The following is a 15,992-nucleotide window of genomic DNA, read 5'->3' on the forward strand; positions in this document are numbered from 1 at the left end:
AATGTCATATCACTGGAATAAGCATCACTTTCAGTAATTTAAATTACCTTTTGCAGGCATAACCATGTTAGCGTGGATTATGCAAAGGAAACTTGTAGTACCTTTAAGATGAGAGAGAGAAAAGTTGGTAGTGTAAGCTTTCATGGATGTAATGAGATGCATGGAATGATGTGTCTATAACTATGAATGAGCTCGTGGTATATGTAAATAGCAATAGAAATTTATAAGTGGCTATGGCAATGAGATAACAAGTTCAGTTTTAACCATGGTTGTTAGGGAACAAAGGCAGGAGGAAATATGTTGTCTAAAGCCAAGGTGAGAGGATGGTGGATGGTGGAGAGAGTTATTGAGTTACCTGCTTCACAGGTGCGGCTGGCGGGTACGAGAGACAGGGCCTTTTCTGTGGTGGCCCCGCGGCTATGGAACGCCCTGCCCTTGGAGGTAAGATCAGCCCCTTCATTGATGGCATTCCGAAGAACATTGAAGACCTGGATGTTCAAGCAGGCATTTGGATAACTCAATGCAAGAATGGTAATTGACTAAAGGACTGGCAATATGACGACGAATAGGATCACGTTTTAGTTAAGAGCTGAATTGGATTGGTATTGATGTATAAACTGTGTTTTTATGTTTTTATGCTTTTAATTGTATATTGTTAACTGTTATTTTATGCTGTAAACCGCATTGAGTCGCCGGCTAGGCTGAGAAACGGCGGTATATAAGTAAATAAATAAATAAATAAATAAATAAATAAATATTGTGAACCCAGAAACAATTGTGATCAGCTGGCTAAGGGGATCTTTATGAGGCTGGATTAACAACTCTATGGTTGTTAATATGTACCCTTTGTATTACATTATATATAGTGTGGAAGGAAACTAACGTTTCTGTTAGTCTACTTGTAACGGGCTCATCACAAAGGGCTAAATTCAGCAGCATGTGGCATGTGGCATGTGCCAGTTTAGCCCAAGTCACCCACAGAGCCATGGCATCATACAACACTGGTGTGGTTCCATGGGTGAAAGAGGGCGGAGCCTGCTCATGCTGCATGCTTCCTGTGTTGTCTTTCGAATCCACGGGGAGAAGCCATGTGCTTCATGCATGCTTCATGGTTCCTCCATGGGCTCAACTAGAAGAAGACCTGGGTGATGCCGTCCGTGGGACAATGGGTTCCCCGTGCACCCCAACGAAGCAGAGTAACTCTGGCGGCCATATGACAAGTCATAAGTATATTAATGGATAAATAAAAATGCCATATGTTTCAAGCACTGTCTTGTGTTTATGGTGCTTAGTTGTGGTTAAGATGGTAGAGAGGTGGGCAGGAGGATCATGTATTTTGTATCACAAGGCAAAAGTTCATAGTATTGAATTTTTTTACAAAGAAGATTTAATCAATTAGTTATTTTTGTGAAAGTTAACCATAAAGTTGTTAAAATTTCACATGTAACTATTGGAAGGATGAGTAACTATAAGTACAATGATCTCATTTCTAAAAAGTTAGCTTTTAAGCTCTGCTGGAAAGGCTTCTGAAATATATCTTCTCTCATCTGTCAATTTTGAGTCTTAGATCTAAGATTTCTGGTCTAAATCTGATGCGTGAACTTCACTACTCACTGGCTGGGTAATGTCATCCCTCCACATTTGTGGGTTTCATCTTTATGGATTGGATTATGTGTAGATTGTTTTCTGCTGCTTTATGCCATTTTAAATAGGGAATTCAATAGCACAAGCATACATCTTCAGCTGTGTTCAATTAAGTCAGGCTTAGTCAGCAGTCACATCATTGATTGATGGGAGGAAATCAAATTGACATGGTGGTTGTGCTTACTTGTGCGAGCATCCCCTTGTTCACTCACTCATTTGTTTGGGTAGGTGGGTGCTTACTTAGGCAATCCCTCGTTGTCCGAGTAGAATTGTCTTCCAAGGCAATGGGTCCGTAGGTGACTGTGGAGCCCTATTCTTGACCTGTATGTTTTCCTGCAGTGAGGGCATTGGTTTCCAGGTGGAAGGCTGTCCTGGTCGGGGTTGGCTTGACACACCTTCCTCTTGGCATGTTTCTCTCTTTTGCCTTCCATTTGTGCCTCTTCAAATTCTACAGCACTGCTGGTCACAGCTGACCTCCAACTGGAGCACTCAAGGACTGGGGCTTCCCAGTTTTCTGTGTCTATGCCAGAGTTTTTAAGGTTGGCTTTGAGCCCATCTTTAAATCTCTTTTCCTGTCCTCAAATATTCTTCTTTCCATTCTTGAGTTCGGAATGGATCAACTGCTTTGGGAGACGGTGGTCAGGCATTCGGACAACATGGCTGGTCCAGCAGAGTTGATGGCGGAGGACCATCTCTTCAATGATGGTGGTCTTTGCTTCTTTCAGCACATTGACATTTGTCTGCCTGACTTCCCAAGAGATTTGAAGGATTTTTCAGAGGCATCACTAATGGAATCATTCCAGGAGTTGCATGTAACATATGTAGATAGTCTTTGTGTTGCAGGCATATAGCAGGGTTGGGAGGACAATAGCTTTGTAAAGCACGGTCTCCCTACGGAGACCTCTCTCTGTGCTTCATTTGGAAGAATGCTGCACTTGCAGAGCTCAGGCGGTGTTATATTTCAGTGTTGATGTTGACTATTATGAAGAGGTGGCTGCCAAGGTAGTGGAAATGGTCAACATTTTCTAATGTTACACCATTAAGCTGTATTTCTGTCATTTGAGAGGGATTGACTGGTGACTTCTGGAAGAACACTTTGGTTTTCTTGATGTTCAATGACAGGCCGAGCTTCTCGTATGCTTCTGCGAAGGTGTTTAGAGTGGCTTGTAGGTCTTCTTCTGAATGCACACAGACGACGTTGTCATCAGCATATTGAAGTTCTATAACAGATGTTGTTGTTACCTTGGTTTTGGCTTTCAGTCTGCTGAGGTTAAATAGCTTGCCATCTGTCCGATAGATGATTTCCACTCTGGTAGGAAGTTTCCCATCAACAAGATGAAGTATCATAGCGATGAAAATGGAAAATAAGGTTGGGCAATAACACATTCCTGTTTGACACCTGACTCCACATTAAATGGGTTATTTTGGGAGCCATTGCTATCCAGGACTGTGCCATCATGTCATCATGGAGGAATGCAGGATGTTCACAAATTTGTTAGGGCACCCAATTTTTTGGAGGATGGTCCAGAGGGCACTGTGATTCCCTGTGCCGAATGCCTTTGCAAGGTCAATGAATACCATGTACAGAGGTTGATTTTCTTCCCTTCATTTTTCTTGGAGCTGTCATCCACTGTTCCTCTGGAGGGCCGGAAGCCATTCTGGGATGGTGTTTTCTGAGAGGGGTAGAAGGTGGTTTGCAAGGATTCTTGTGAGGATTTTCCCAGCGAAGTTTAGAAGGGAGATACCTCGATGGTTTCTGCAGTCTGTTCCTTCCCCTTTTTTTGAAGAGGGTGATGATGGTGGCATCCTTGAATTCTGCTGGGATTTTCTCAGTCACCCACACTTTTTCTGTGAGCTGGGGAGTTGTTGTGTCAGCTCAGCTCCTCCCTCTTTAAAGATTTCAGCAGGGATCCCATCAGGTCCGCTGGCTTTGTTTTTGTTGTTGGTGGCTGCGGAACAACAAATCAGGGATGAGCTTATAGCACTGCCTAGTTTGGAAGAAGTCAACAATGCCATCAGCCACCACCAACAAAAACAAAGCCAGCGGACCTGATGGGATCCCTGCTGAAATCTTTAAAGAGGGAGGAGCTGAGCTGACACAACAACTCCCCAGCTCACAGAAAAAGTGAGAAGAACCTCTTCGGCCACATTGGAGCTGCAATTCAGGAGGCTTTGGTAGTGTTCTTTCCAATGTAGTGCAATTTATGTTTTGTCCTTCAGAAGTTTGGTTCCATCTGATGAGTGTAGAGGGTGTATGCCATGGTTTCTTGGTCCATAGATTACATTTGTGGCTTTGACAAATCCCTGAGCATCATGGGTATCTGCCAGATGTTGGATTTCTTCAGCCTTCTTTGTCCACCAGATGTTCTTGTGTTCTCTTGTCCTTCTTTGGACCTCAGCTTTTGTACTGGCGTAGGTCTTTTTTTAGCAGCATAGTTGATGTCTCTCTGGCATGTTTGGTGGTGGGTGAATGGGCAGGGGAAAAGGAGATGGATCTGGAGGAGCATGATGAGGAGAGGTGCACATTCACACTTACTCGGGTGGGTGGATAATAGGAGTTGGGCAGGGGGGGTACACACATGCATTCACTCGCACACTTACTTGCTTATTCAGGATGGATCTACACTACCATATAATCCAGTTTCAGATTCCAGATTAACTGCATTGAACTGGGTTATATGGCAGTGTAGACTCATATAATTCAGTTCAATGCAGTTAATCTGCTTTCTGAATCTGGATTATATGGCATTGTAGATCCAGCCTCAGTGAGCAGGCTGCAGAGAAGGTGATGGGAAATGGCTGCACTAGAAGGGAAGATGCACATATGCATTTCCTAAACTTTCAGATATCTGAGCCACAAATAACTCTTTAGCTCTTCCATCCCTCTCCTTTCCTCACCAGAAGACATCTGTTTCTAATTTCTAGATAGAGTAAAATATGACTTCTGTCTTTCATCAATTCACCTATGCTTTTGATATACTTTGTGCAAGTGTGTGCTTGTGTTGTTATTCTGTAAGCTCCTTTTTGTGGTTTTTTTTTTACATTTTAAGATGTATAAACTCCAAATTGAGTTTTTCCTGGTTGAGAAGCAGTTATATTGGAGTGGGAAAATGTATCTGTGTTTTACCTTCTGTAAAAGAATGAAGTTGCCAAAGAGGGGAACTGAATAGAGCTATATTATGCAGAATTGATTTTGTAATGAGAGGAAGGTTATCATGAGATCATTCCTTCCTAGATAACAGATACATGGGTTGAAGAGCAGAGGCTTCATAAATAGAGGTCAGAACCTTTTGCAAACAAATCATTATTTCAAGTACAACAAAGTTGTATAGCGAGAGTGAATCACTGGCATCAGATATTAAGTTGGTATCCTGTGCTGTTGTAACATATTTGTTCAACATCACAGTGAATCTCATTTCATCTTGCATTTACTGTCACCCTCATTAAAAGTCAAGAGAAAGCAAGAGCTCAAATAGATACAGAAGTCAAATACACTTTTGCTCAGAGTGATGATAGACTGCACTCTATTACCAAGAGAAAGTAACAGAAGTTGTTCAAAAAGCTGAATTTAACCTCACTGTTTCCTAATACTTTATTTTCTTTAAAAATATTTTATCTCATCCAACTTTTGCTTATGAACTTTTGGAAAAGATGACATTTTATATATAACTGCTTTCCCTGCTGGTTTTATACCCCCTCCCTTTTCTGTTGAAATACACAGGATGCACAGGAATAATAAGTACCGGAATGATTTTTCAAACTGTCAGCTCTTAAATCCCTAAGTGCTCTGAAGCTGAAATGGAGAATGGTGTTGGCCCAACCACTAACTTGTCTCCCGTGGGCAGAGATGAGCTAACACCTGTGTGCCCAGTCTTGAATTTAGCCATGGAAATGTGCAAGGATTTTGGTGTTGTTTCAGAAGTCTGTCAAGCATGAGGAAAATACAGAGACCAGAACCTAGCTTTTCATATCAGTTTCGTTTTGTGGAAATATAGCCTTTAGCAAATTAATGTGATATGGCTGGATATATCACATACCAGAGGAAAATGAAAGGTCTGTCATTTTTCCTTTAGTGCAGTGGGTTCTGCGGCTGTGTTCCTAGGGACCTGGGGTTCCTTGATGACAAGATTGGTAATGACAGCCAAGCTACCTGAAAGGCAGCAGTAGCAATTATTCTCGCAATGCCTAGCCTTAGGAAGAGTATGAACCCTGGAGTAAATTTTCATATCACATAGAACAACTGCTTGAATGACCACAGTAGCCTCCAAATGAATGGACTCAGTGTGTGGGAAGTCTATTTTTTGTGTGTGGTTCCAAATATAAAACTGAAATGACCGCACTCACCTGGCAATTAGCTGGAGGTGGTTTTGCTATTCCTAACTTTGGCAGGAGAGTGATGCAGGGAAGTGGCAGCTTGCATTCATGCTCACTTGTGCTTCCATTTCTAAGTGCCTAAGGCCACAATTTGGCCTCTTTTGTTGGCAAGCTGCTCCCCATCCATATTTCCTGCAGCATGGGCTTTCGCTAATCACCTTTGGGGCTGAGTAGGAATCTTATTTTAACATGCTCTGATTAGCAATTGAATGCAAAGTTCTGCTTATCCCTTGCTGAATAATAATAATAATAATAATAATAATAATAATTATTATTATTATTATTATTATTATTATTTATACATTGCCACCCCCTCCCCAATGGGGACTCGGAGTGGCTTACATGAGGTCAAGCCCAAACAGAAAATTACAATAAAATAAAACTGAAAACACAAACAATAAACAACAAACAACATAATTACATAAAATATATGAAAACATAGCAATATAAAATTACAATAAGCACAATCACAATGACAATGGGCAGGCTACATGTAATGATTAAAAGAGAGACTGATTAAAATTAATTAAAACTCAGGTGAGATAAGAGAGAGAGAGATTATTTGCGGAGGAGGACTCATTATAGGATTCTTAATTCCAACCATTCCAATGTCTGTGCTGCTTTGCTGTGTTGATGTATATGGATTGGTTTGGGTTCCATTTTTATCGAGAGCAGTGGTTCTCCACCTGTGGGTCCCCAGGTTCTTTGGCCAGCAATTCCCAGAAATCCCAGTCAATTTACCAGCTGTTAGGATTTCTGAGAGTTGAAGGCCAAAATATCTGGGGACCCACAGGTTGAGAACCACTGATCTAGAGGCTCTCATTGAGACACCAAAATGTGAAGGAGCCTTGCTTACAACTCATTAATTGCCATTGGGCTTGAGAGGTAAAAGGAGGTAGTTCCTTGAACCAAGGTTTGAATTCCTGCCACAAGTGTACAAACTAGTCCCATTTCAGGTTGACTGGCTGGGAACTTTCTTAGACTATGAAAAAAACATTGGCTAGGTCTTTGAATTCTATAATAAATTGTGTTTTCTTTGCATATTAAATGTAAGAAATTAAGGTAGATTATTTCTTTTTTCTTCTTTTCTGCTCCCAGTTAACATTTGTGTTATATATTTTAGAATGAAAGGATGTGATGTCATATTCTTCTTAATTTGCGTGATTGATTTGGAATGTTTTCTGCTGAAGTAAAGATGAACAGTACATTATGGGTATATATATTTGCCAGTTATTGTTTCCAGTGTCACTTCTTGTCAATGCTTTGTTGCTGTGTGCCATCAAGTTATTTCTCAGTTATTTCTCATTTATGACAACCCTAAGGCCAACCTATCACAGTGTTTTCTCGAAAAAGATTTGCTCATGCCTGTCTTTGCCTTCCACAGTCATAGTCAAACACTCAAACCACTACACCATTGTGACTTTCAATATTTATCCTGCTTGAATTAACTGACAAATAAGCTAATTGCATGTTTTACTTTATTTGATACATATATTTCTTCCAGAGAAAGGCAGAAACTACTCAAGGTTCAGTTAAAAAAATATAACTATCTTGATGAAGACTTTTGAAGGTTCAGGGTCAATGTCATATTTACTACCATTTTTGTTAGCAGTATTGAAAAGGGCTGCCATGTTCCTTGTGATGACTTCTATCTCTTCTTTGCTTTGCATATGTTATATTTTGGGCATGTTCAAACTAATAAACTCTTACAGAGAATGTTTTAAATAATTTTTGGAAGAAAGCTTAAAGTTACTGTGCTAACATGAACTGTCAGTCAGGGTTCAAAATAAATGGGAAAATATCTGGCCCATCATCAATTTCAGTGGTTTTACATCTAAGTTCTGACATTTGTAATAGGCATCTTGAAAAATTCCATGGAGGCAGTAATTTCTTCTTGTGATTACAACAATCCCTGCAAAGTGACAGGTAGAAAAGGGAAATGTTTTATTTTTTGAATGAGGGAGACATTGCAACATACAAATGAATTATGGCATGAATGCCAATCACGGCTCATGATTGTCTCCCAAACAACGATGGTAGTAAATCTTGATTGCACAAGTGTCCCTTTGGACAATCACAAATAAGAATTCCGTGGATGTCATAACCAATTCATATAAATGTTCACCTGTGGACACACAAAAAACATATTAATTGTGACATAAAAATGGTTGGTGAACACTTTATTTCATCAGCTATCTTCCTGGTAACCACTGCTGATTTCAATTATTATTTTTAAAGAATGTGTGTAACAACAAATGCACATTTCATACTCCCTAAAATATATAATCTTTTTACATTTGGTAAGCACTACATTGATCAAAAGAATCATGGATGAATCTAAGCTTACCATCCATCCATTTTCACTTTATTTATATTTCATTTTTTTTTCTAGACTGGCACTCGGGCAACATATGAAAAGTAAAGCATGTACAAAAAACAGGGGTTTTAGTAATTTTCTTCCTGCTGTATTTTTCTGTACCAACAATAAATGAATGTTGCATACTTAGACTAAATTAACTTAGATTTGTAAAGGATTTTGTATGTTGTTTTGCGTGGCATCATTGGTGGTGCATTGTAGATTTGACCCTCCATATCCACAGTTTCTATATCTAGGGATTCAAACTTCCATGGTTTGAAAATGGATCATGATTTTGACCTTTTATTTAAGGAACACCATTTTACTACATCACTGTATATAATGGAACTTGATGCTCTATGGGAGCTGTTGGAACAAAACTCCATGGACACCAAAAGTCTACTGTATACTACTACATTTATAGTCGTCTACAAATGGGCCCTGCTTTGTGTGCAAATAACAGCTCTATTAGAAACTCTAAAAGACCCCATGCCTCTAAGAAATCTTTGAATTAAAGTCAGAAGCTTGAATAAGGTGATATTCTGAATTCTCTGTGGTCATTTTTCTCCTCAGTCCTAAGTAGGTGAACAGCAGTGATCAGAGTCAGAGGCTATAGTGGAGTTTTATATTTAACACTTTCTCTTTTGTTACCTTATCAGTAGAAATTCTGTTATACCAAAGTACTGCTTTACAGAGCTGTCTATAGTTATAATTGGACGTTGGCAGAAAGTTTGAAACAGAGATTTTTCAGCCCATTTTGGAGGGCTTTGTTGCAGTGCTGGCATTGGTAATAGCAGAACATATTTAAGCCACTATCTCCAAAGGTCACTGTCATCCATAATGCCCCGAAGATTGTGCTATATTCTCATATAAATGTATTCATGTAGACATTCTGATAAGGAAATAACGCAAAAGTACAATTGAAGGGTTTTCCATAAACTAGAAATGCAAAAAAAAAAAATCAGCTCCTGTTTCTAGATTGCATTATAAAGGTCACATGAAACCATGTTTTATCAAATTAGAAAACGTACTCTGTAATCAAGGGCAATGAATGAGATGATGGTTGTGGTGATGGAGGACAATGGCAACAACCTTGGACCTCACATTTCTCTATTTGGAATTCAGACAAGTCATGGTTAAATGTTCCCTTTGTATTTTTACTCAGAGAAATGGCTACGTTATTTTTGCTTGGAGACAGTGTAGCATTGTTGTTTGAGCATTGGAAATTAATGATTACCCTTAGTCTGTCCCCATCCAACTGTATGACTTCTTAACTATGCAAAACTCTTGCTACTGTGTAACACTGCTATAAAATACACTATATGCCTAATAAAGTTATGGCTAGCTAGGAAGTATCGTTTTACTAAAGAGGACATCTAATATTGCCTTAGTTCGTTTTGTGATTAGATATTTTCATGCAGTAGAACTGAATTTATTTTGTGATCAAATCAGGAACCAATCATTGGGTGTGAGGAATGTACAACTTTGCTTTTAATCTCAAGACAAAAGCAAATGACTATGTTTTGTGGGCATTATCCAATGCTCAAGAATCCAAGCTCCAATACAAAATGAAAATCCACTCTTCTTCTATATACATCATTTCACTATTATGTGTGCTTGAGAATACTTATATTGAGAAAGCTCAAGAACAGACAAACTTTCAGGATGGGTGAAAATTAAGTAGTTTTTTAAAGTTGTTTAATATATGCAAATATGATTGGGATACTCCTAAATCCAGTGTGGAAGAATGTTGTAAAGATGTTCAGTCCCTGCCCCATACAATGCTCTCTAGTGCCTCCAAGATGGTTTGTGTGCTTCAAGTGAAGAAAGGAAAAAATGCTCAGTTGAAGCATTTCAGTTGCAATTTTGACATACTTACAAAGATTTTATTTGTGTTCCAAATATTTAATTGGAAGCTCTTTTTATCACTAATCATTTTTTAAAAAACAGGGTCACAAACTTTGGATGAAATAAATTGCATATTTGAGATTGGCTTTATGCTTATTCCTATTTTGTATGTGACATTCAAAGCACTGGTAAAACTTGGGTTTCTGATTAGTTTAGTATAATGCTTTATAATGATGTTTATTATAGCATTTTCTGAAATAAGACGGATGAGACAAGCTTTCAAATGCCAACTTTTGCTGACATTTAGCCTGCCATAGGTCATGAAATATCAAGGCAAAATAATGTTTTTACAATTTATTTTTATATTAATAAAAACATTATTGGGAAGGAAATGTAATGTAATTGAAAATAAAGATAACAGACACATAGCAATGTAAACAATTCAGAACTTTGAATTTATCGAAGTCTGGCAATGGAAATAATTCAGAAGTTACACAAGGATTATTTGGCTGGAACTTTCTAAGGATTCAAACAAAATCAACCCAAATATATTTATGTGTAGGTAGATTATCTATTAGGGGCTGCAGTGGCATAGTGGGTTAAACCTCTAAGCTGCAGAACTTGCTGACCGGAAGGTCAGTGTTTTGAATCCATGGGACGGGAAGCGCTCCTGCTGTTAACCCCAGCTTCTGCGAACCTAGAAGTTCAAAAACATGAAAATGTGAGTAATCAATAGGTACCACTTTGGCAGGAAGGTAACGGTGCTCCTTGCAGTCATGCAAGCCACATGACCTAGGAGGTGCCTATGGACTATGAACTCAATTAGAGTTAATGTCAAGGAGAAACCTTTACCTTTTAGATTATCTATTATTTTAAAAGACCACCTTATTTGTCATGATTTAAGCAGATTTTAGGTAAACAGAAACCTAATTGTGTATTGCTTCAGAAAGTTTCATATGGCCCTGAATGTATTACAATTCTTTTTTTCTTCTAGTAGTGTCTTCTAAATGGCTTAATTTAATTTATTTTTCTTTAAGGAAAAAAGGCAATATTACTTGTCTCATATTGTACGGGACAACTACATTGATACAATGTTTGAGTGGACTAGGACTCAATATGTAATGATGCAGTTTTCAGAGCTTAACTCTATTAAAGTTTTACAATTTCTGTATTAAGGAATTGGGATGCTACCATTGATTAGTTTCACTTTTTCAAAAGATTGATCCAGAAACTTGTAAATACAACTTTATACAAATACATGTGTTTGATGGAAAAATAATCATTCCGTATGTGACCTTGTTAAAGAAAGACTGTATTATTATCTTTAAATCAGCACTGATCATCCTGGATGTAATTGTGAGTGGGGGAACAGGTCCATCCTATATTAAAATTTATATTGTAACAATGTATCCTTTTTATTTATGACTCAAGGTGTTAATATTTACATTCATATTTGAATGTACACGTATGCTGAGTTAAATATTATATAATTATACATTTTCTCAAGTTACATGGAAATGGATGATGCAAGGAGGTATTCCTGTACTTGATCAGCTGCATGATTCCCACAGATGGATTGTTCTCCATCTGCACAGAAATTTTTAAACATTTTGAACTGACACAAAATGTCACCCTATTCATTAACAATCAACTAATGAATTCAAAATGGCTATATTCAAGAATTAACTGGGCAAGTGCAATTTATTGAGGAAATATAGCCAGTCGTGTAATGCAGGAAAAAAAGCAGACACATCATGGAAGGAGAAATAAGTGGGAACTCAATCCTCAGCATTGTTCTCCCCTTTGGAAGTAAGGGATATTTAAGCTATTCCTCCTCATTTTCTTTTGCATTAAACAGGAGTCAACTGCTTGTAACAAAGAGTCTGACATGAAGGAATAGTTCTCTGTGTGCCACAGTTTACTAAGTTCAACAAAGGGAAGAGTCAACAGGGAGAAGACAATGAAAATGAAGTGGTTTGAAAGCTGGTTCCAAGTATACAAGACAAACAGTAAAAACATAGTGCAAGCTTTATAATGAGATGCAGAAGAAAATCCCAAAGATACCAGGGGAGGTTCAAAGGCCGTCTGTGATATACAGAAGCCTCCAGGCCCAAAATCCCATACTGAACCCTGCCACAGTGCCAGCAGAGTAGCCCAAGGCAGTACACGGTCAGGAAAGCATTCATTAAAGCAATTAGGGCAAGCCCCCAAACAGCCCTGAAGCATTCAAATTGGTACTGGCAAAACTGCAGTGGGACAATGAAGGTGAATTCCATCAGTAGGTTAAACTGGGTTACTTTAAAAAGTATCCTGAACACAAATGTAAGAAAGAAAAGGAACAACAAAAGAAACATTCTTTGTCACAAAAATGTTCTTTGAACCATTGGGGCGAAGGGAGTCTGCAAAAGTATTGGTCATCTGATGTGTACAGTGGTATCCTATTGGCTGCCTTCTTCAAGGAAGATAAAAGTAGTCAATAGTACCCATTCTCTTCCCGAGGGAGAGGAGCCATCAAAAACAGTATCTGATACACAGACATAGGATGATGCTACACTGCCATTTAAATTATGTCAAGATGTTCATTAAAAAAGAACTAGTTGTCTTTGGAGGGCACCCTAGAAAACAGTTGGAGGCTGGAATAGTGGTCACAAAGATTAATTAATTGCAGATCGATCTGAACCCAGGAACATTTTTCTGACCTCATCCAGCAGGATACGCTAGTAGGAATCAGCATCATCGGCACTGATGAGCATTGCCATTTCTGATTGGGATAGATGCTAGACCAATCCCGGGCATATAAAAAATGGACAGGAAACAGAAAGTGAGTGTTCCCATGGTAATGCTGTGATTTCCTCTGCCAGTGAGTTCTTGTTTATGTTTACTGTCTAATCAGCTGTGTTTCCAGATTTTTCAAATGCTTCAGTGTTAGCCCTGTCCTAATGCATGCTCTGAAGTTCTCTTGTCTTGGCTTCCAGCTCTGCATAGCATATACCCTGATTAGCTATAGCAGATTTTATGGCTTCTTCCAGAATTTCCAATAAGATTTTTAAATACAATGTTTCCAGATGGATGCAGACTGCAGAGTATGTTGTGGGTATATATTTTGTGGATGCCCAAAACTCCAAATAGCTTTAAAATGCATTATAATGTCTGTGTGGAACCAACTTTAGATTGCATGGGGTAAAAGGAATGTGATACATCATTGCTGCTCTCTGTATTATCACTTATGAGCCACTTTAGCTGAAAGTTGCCCAATCTGTATGCTCACCTCATTCCTTTTGCAGTTAATATCTGTGCGTTTTGAGTGAGGGCACAAAGTGCTTTTAGAATGCCCTGTACTAGGCACTATGATTGAACAGAATAAACATCATTTTGAAAATAATTGTTGTATGAATATAATCTGATCATTCTTATGCCATTAAGAGACTCCAGAGATCTGCTGTTTTCCCAAGCTTCTGATTACCTGAATATTTCTATATAGCCTCCAGATCATTTGGAGTGTTATGCCAGGATAAGATAATTTGCACTTTCCTGTTGCATAATTAAACGTATGACTCATTCTTGTTATATATCTGATGAAATTTAACTTTTCCTCTTCAAAACAGGACTCTTATTTTCATTCATTCACAGCAAGATGCTTAGTAATGTTGTATTGTGGAAGAGCAATAAAAATAATAAAGTAAAAATCAAAGCAACCAATGTATTTTCCCCCATTCATTTCAGAGATGTAGGAAAAAAAAACCCCATTAATGATATTATTTTGTTGCCGAGAGGCAGGGTATCAGGATTTGTGGCTTTTAGAAAGAAATAAGGAAGGAAATACCCTGAAGCTATAAAAAAGAAAGACTTCAGACAGTGAGTGGATTCTGATTTAGAGGATTAGTAATGGCAGATGAAACCTTTAGTCTGTAGGTTGCCACTATGAATCCAGAAAAAGAAATGCCTAAGGTGAATCTATTTAGTTCCCCAAAAATTGCCAATGTTCAGCAGAGTTTACATAATGCAGGGTTGAAAGTTCCTAAAACAATAGAAGTTTTGTGGTTATTACATTCTTGTGCGACCTGAAATCCCAATGGATTAAAATGAGAGAAGATAATTCTGAACTCCTCCAATATTTGCAGAATTGGTTTATCTACTTAGATTAAATGTCAGAATTTATACCAAAAGCCCATGCAATTGCTTTGGGAGTGCTTACCATAACAGAAAGAAATAGCCCAAGGGACTGTATTATATAAAAAGGATGTGTGTGTCAGGAGCAAGATCCATGATATACAGCTTGTAAGAGTTGTTGAAAGTTGGATGAATATCAAAGGAGCAGGAAACAATGTTACTATGGGGATCTTCTAGAGACAGGGATACAATTTCCATAGTGATATTCTGTCCTGTAAAAAACCAAGTTAGATTTTAAGTGCTATCTTTTTTTAAAGGGCGTTTTGTTCTTTCCCCCATTACTGGATATCACACTAAAGGAGGAGTTTCTTGCTGTGATTTCTTGCATTGTTCATTGTGTTTATTGATCTCTGAATACTTAGCTAACTTCTCATGACCTGACCCTACCCCAAACCTGATGGAAATGTCATTTACTCATACTGAGGTATATAGTAGATTGAATGTCCTTTTCTCCATGAAGTTAATTCCCAATAATGTAGTTTAGGGGAAGGAAAGTACAATCTTGGCAATAGGGGCAAAATCATGACCTAATTAGCAATGCTGAATATGGAATTTACCTAAAATTACTCATTTAATAATGAACAGTACGTAACCACAAAATTTGACACTTTGGTGGCAAATTAATATTTCTCCTAAGATGGAATGCATTAAGGACATTATCATGAACTATAATTCTTGATTACTAACTCCATTCAGTCAAAACATCCACAAATAATTAGCTCTCAAGAGAGATTAGAATAGAAATTAGAAAAGCAGTTGACTAAAATTGTATGATATTGGTCACTTCACATCCTGCTGGGGATTAACATATACATACAAACCACTCAAAGTAATATCTGACACTATGCACAGAATCTCAGGAGGTGAGCTGAAAATGGAATGGAATGGAATTTAAACTTGCTCATCCCCTACAATACTTAAATGAACGGTTGTTGAAAGATGTAAGTGTGACTATTGCCATGCATTGTCTTTGTTTCATGGCTAAATAAAGAGCTTCGGAATACATTTAGTGTCAGCTCATCAGCTTTGGTGTATACTGAATACATTTTTGAAGTGAAACAGTTTAAACCTTAACAATCATTGTGAATCATGCAGACGTTATTGCATTTTGTGTCAAAGTTTCCTAACAAGACCTGTCAGATTGACTGTTGAAATGCCACTCTTCCCCAAATATAAATGAGATCATTTGGTTTCTGCTATTTGCCCCCCCCCCCCCCCCCCACCAATCCCCAGGCATGAATGCTTATTGTGTTGCTGAGACATGAGCAAAAATACCAGGGAGGAAGAATTACTGATAAGCAAGGAAGAGTACGAATTATAATGCTATATTTCTTGATTAGTTTGTAGCTAAACACAAACAAAATATTTGCTCATGCGATCTTTGAAATTATAATAAGTGTATATTACATCTCCTTATTTTTACTCAGCATATTTGGGATAAGAAATTATGTTTCTTCCATTTAAATCAGTAAATCTTTGCACCTGTAGCATTTTTGTATCATTGTTATTCCACCAAGAATGACAAAACTGGATTAAAAGGGAGATATAATTGGCCCTAACATCAAGAATCTGCAATGTGGTAGCATATGGTCATGTAGGC

At 38.0% G+C, this 15,992-nt stretch overlaps 1 protein-coding gene and 1 long non-coding RNA gene across 7 annotated transcripts in view; one reads left to right on the forward strand and one right to left on the reverse strand.

Annotated features, from left to right (window-relative positions):
* The window catches only part of LRP1B (LDL receptor related protein 1B), a 1,041,366-nt gene that overhangs the window by 696,741 nt on the left and 328,633 nt on the right, over nucleotides 1–15,992 (forward strand). The window lies entirely within an intron of this gene.
* LOC137097762 (uncharacterized) lies at nucleotides 10,659–14,929 on the reverse strand. Its single transcript, XR_010910421.1, has 2 exons — nucleotides 14,418–14,929; nucleotides 10,659–10,919 (listed from the first exon to the last, which is right to left on the reverse strand). It is a non-coding gene; the product is annotated as an uncharacterized lncRNA (long non-coding RNA).

This window comes from Anolis sagrei, chromosome 1 (genome assembly GCF_037176765.1).
Source record: "Anolis sagrei isolate rAnoSag1 chromosome 1, rAnoSag1.mat, whole genome shotgun sequence".
In the NCBI taxonomy this organism is placed as follows: Eukaryota; Metazoa; Chordata; class Lepidosauria; order Squamata; family Dactyloidae; genus Anolis; species Anolis sagrei.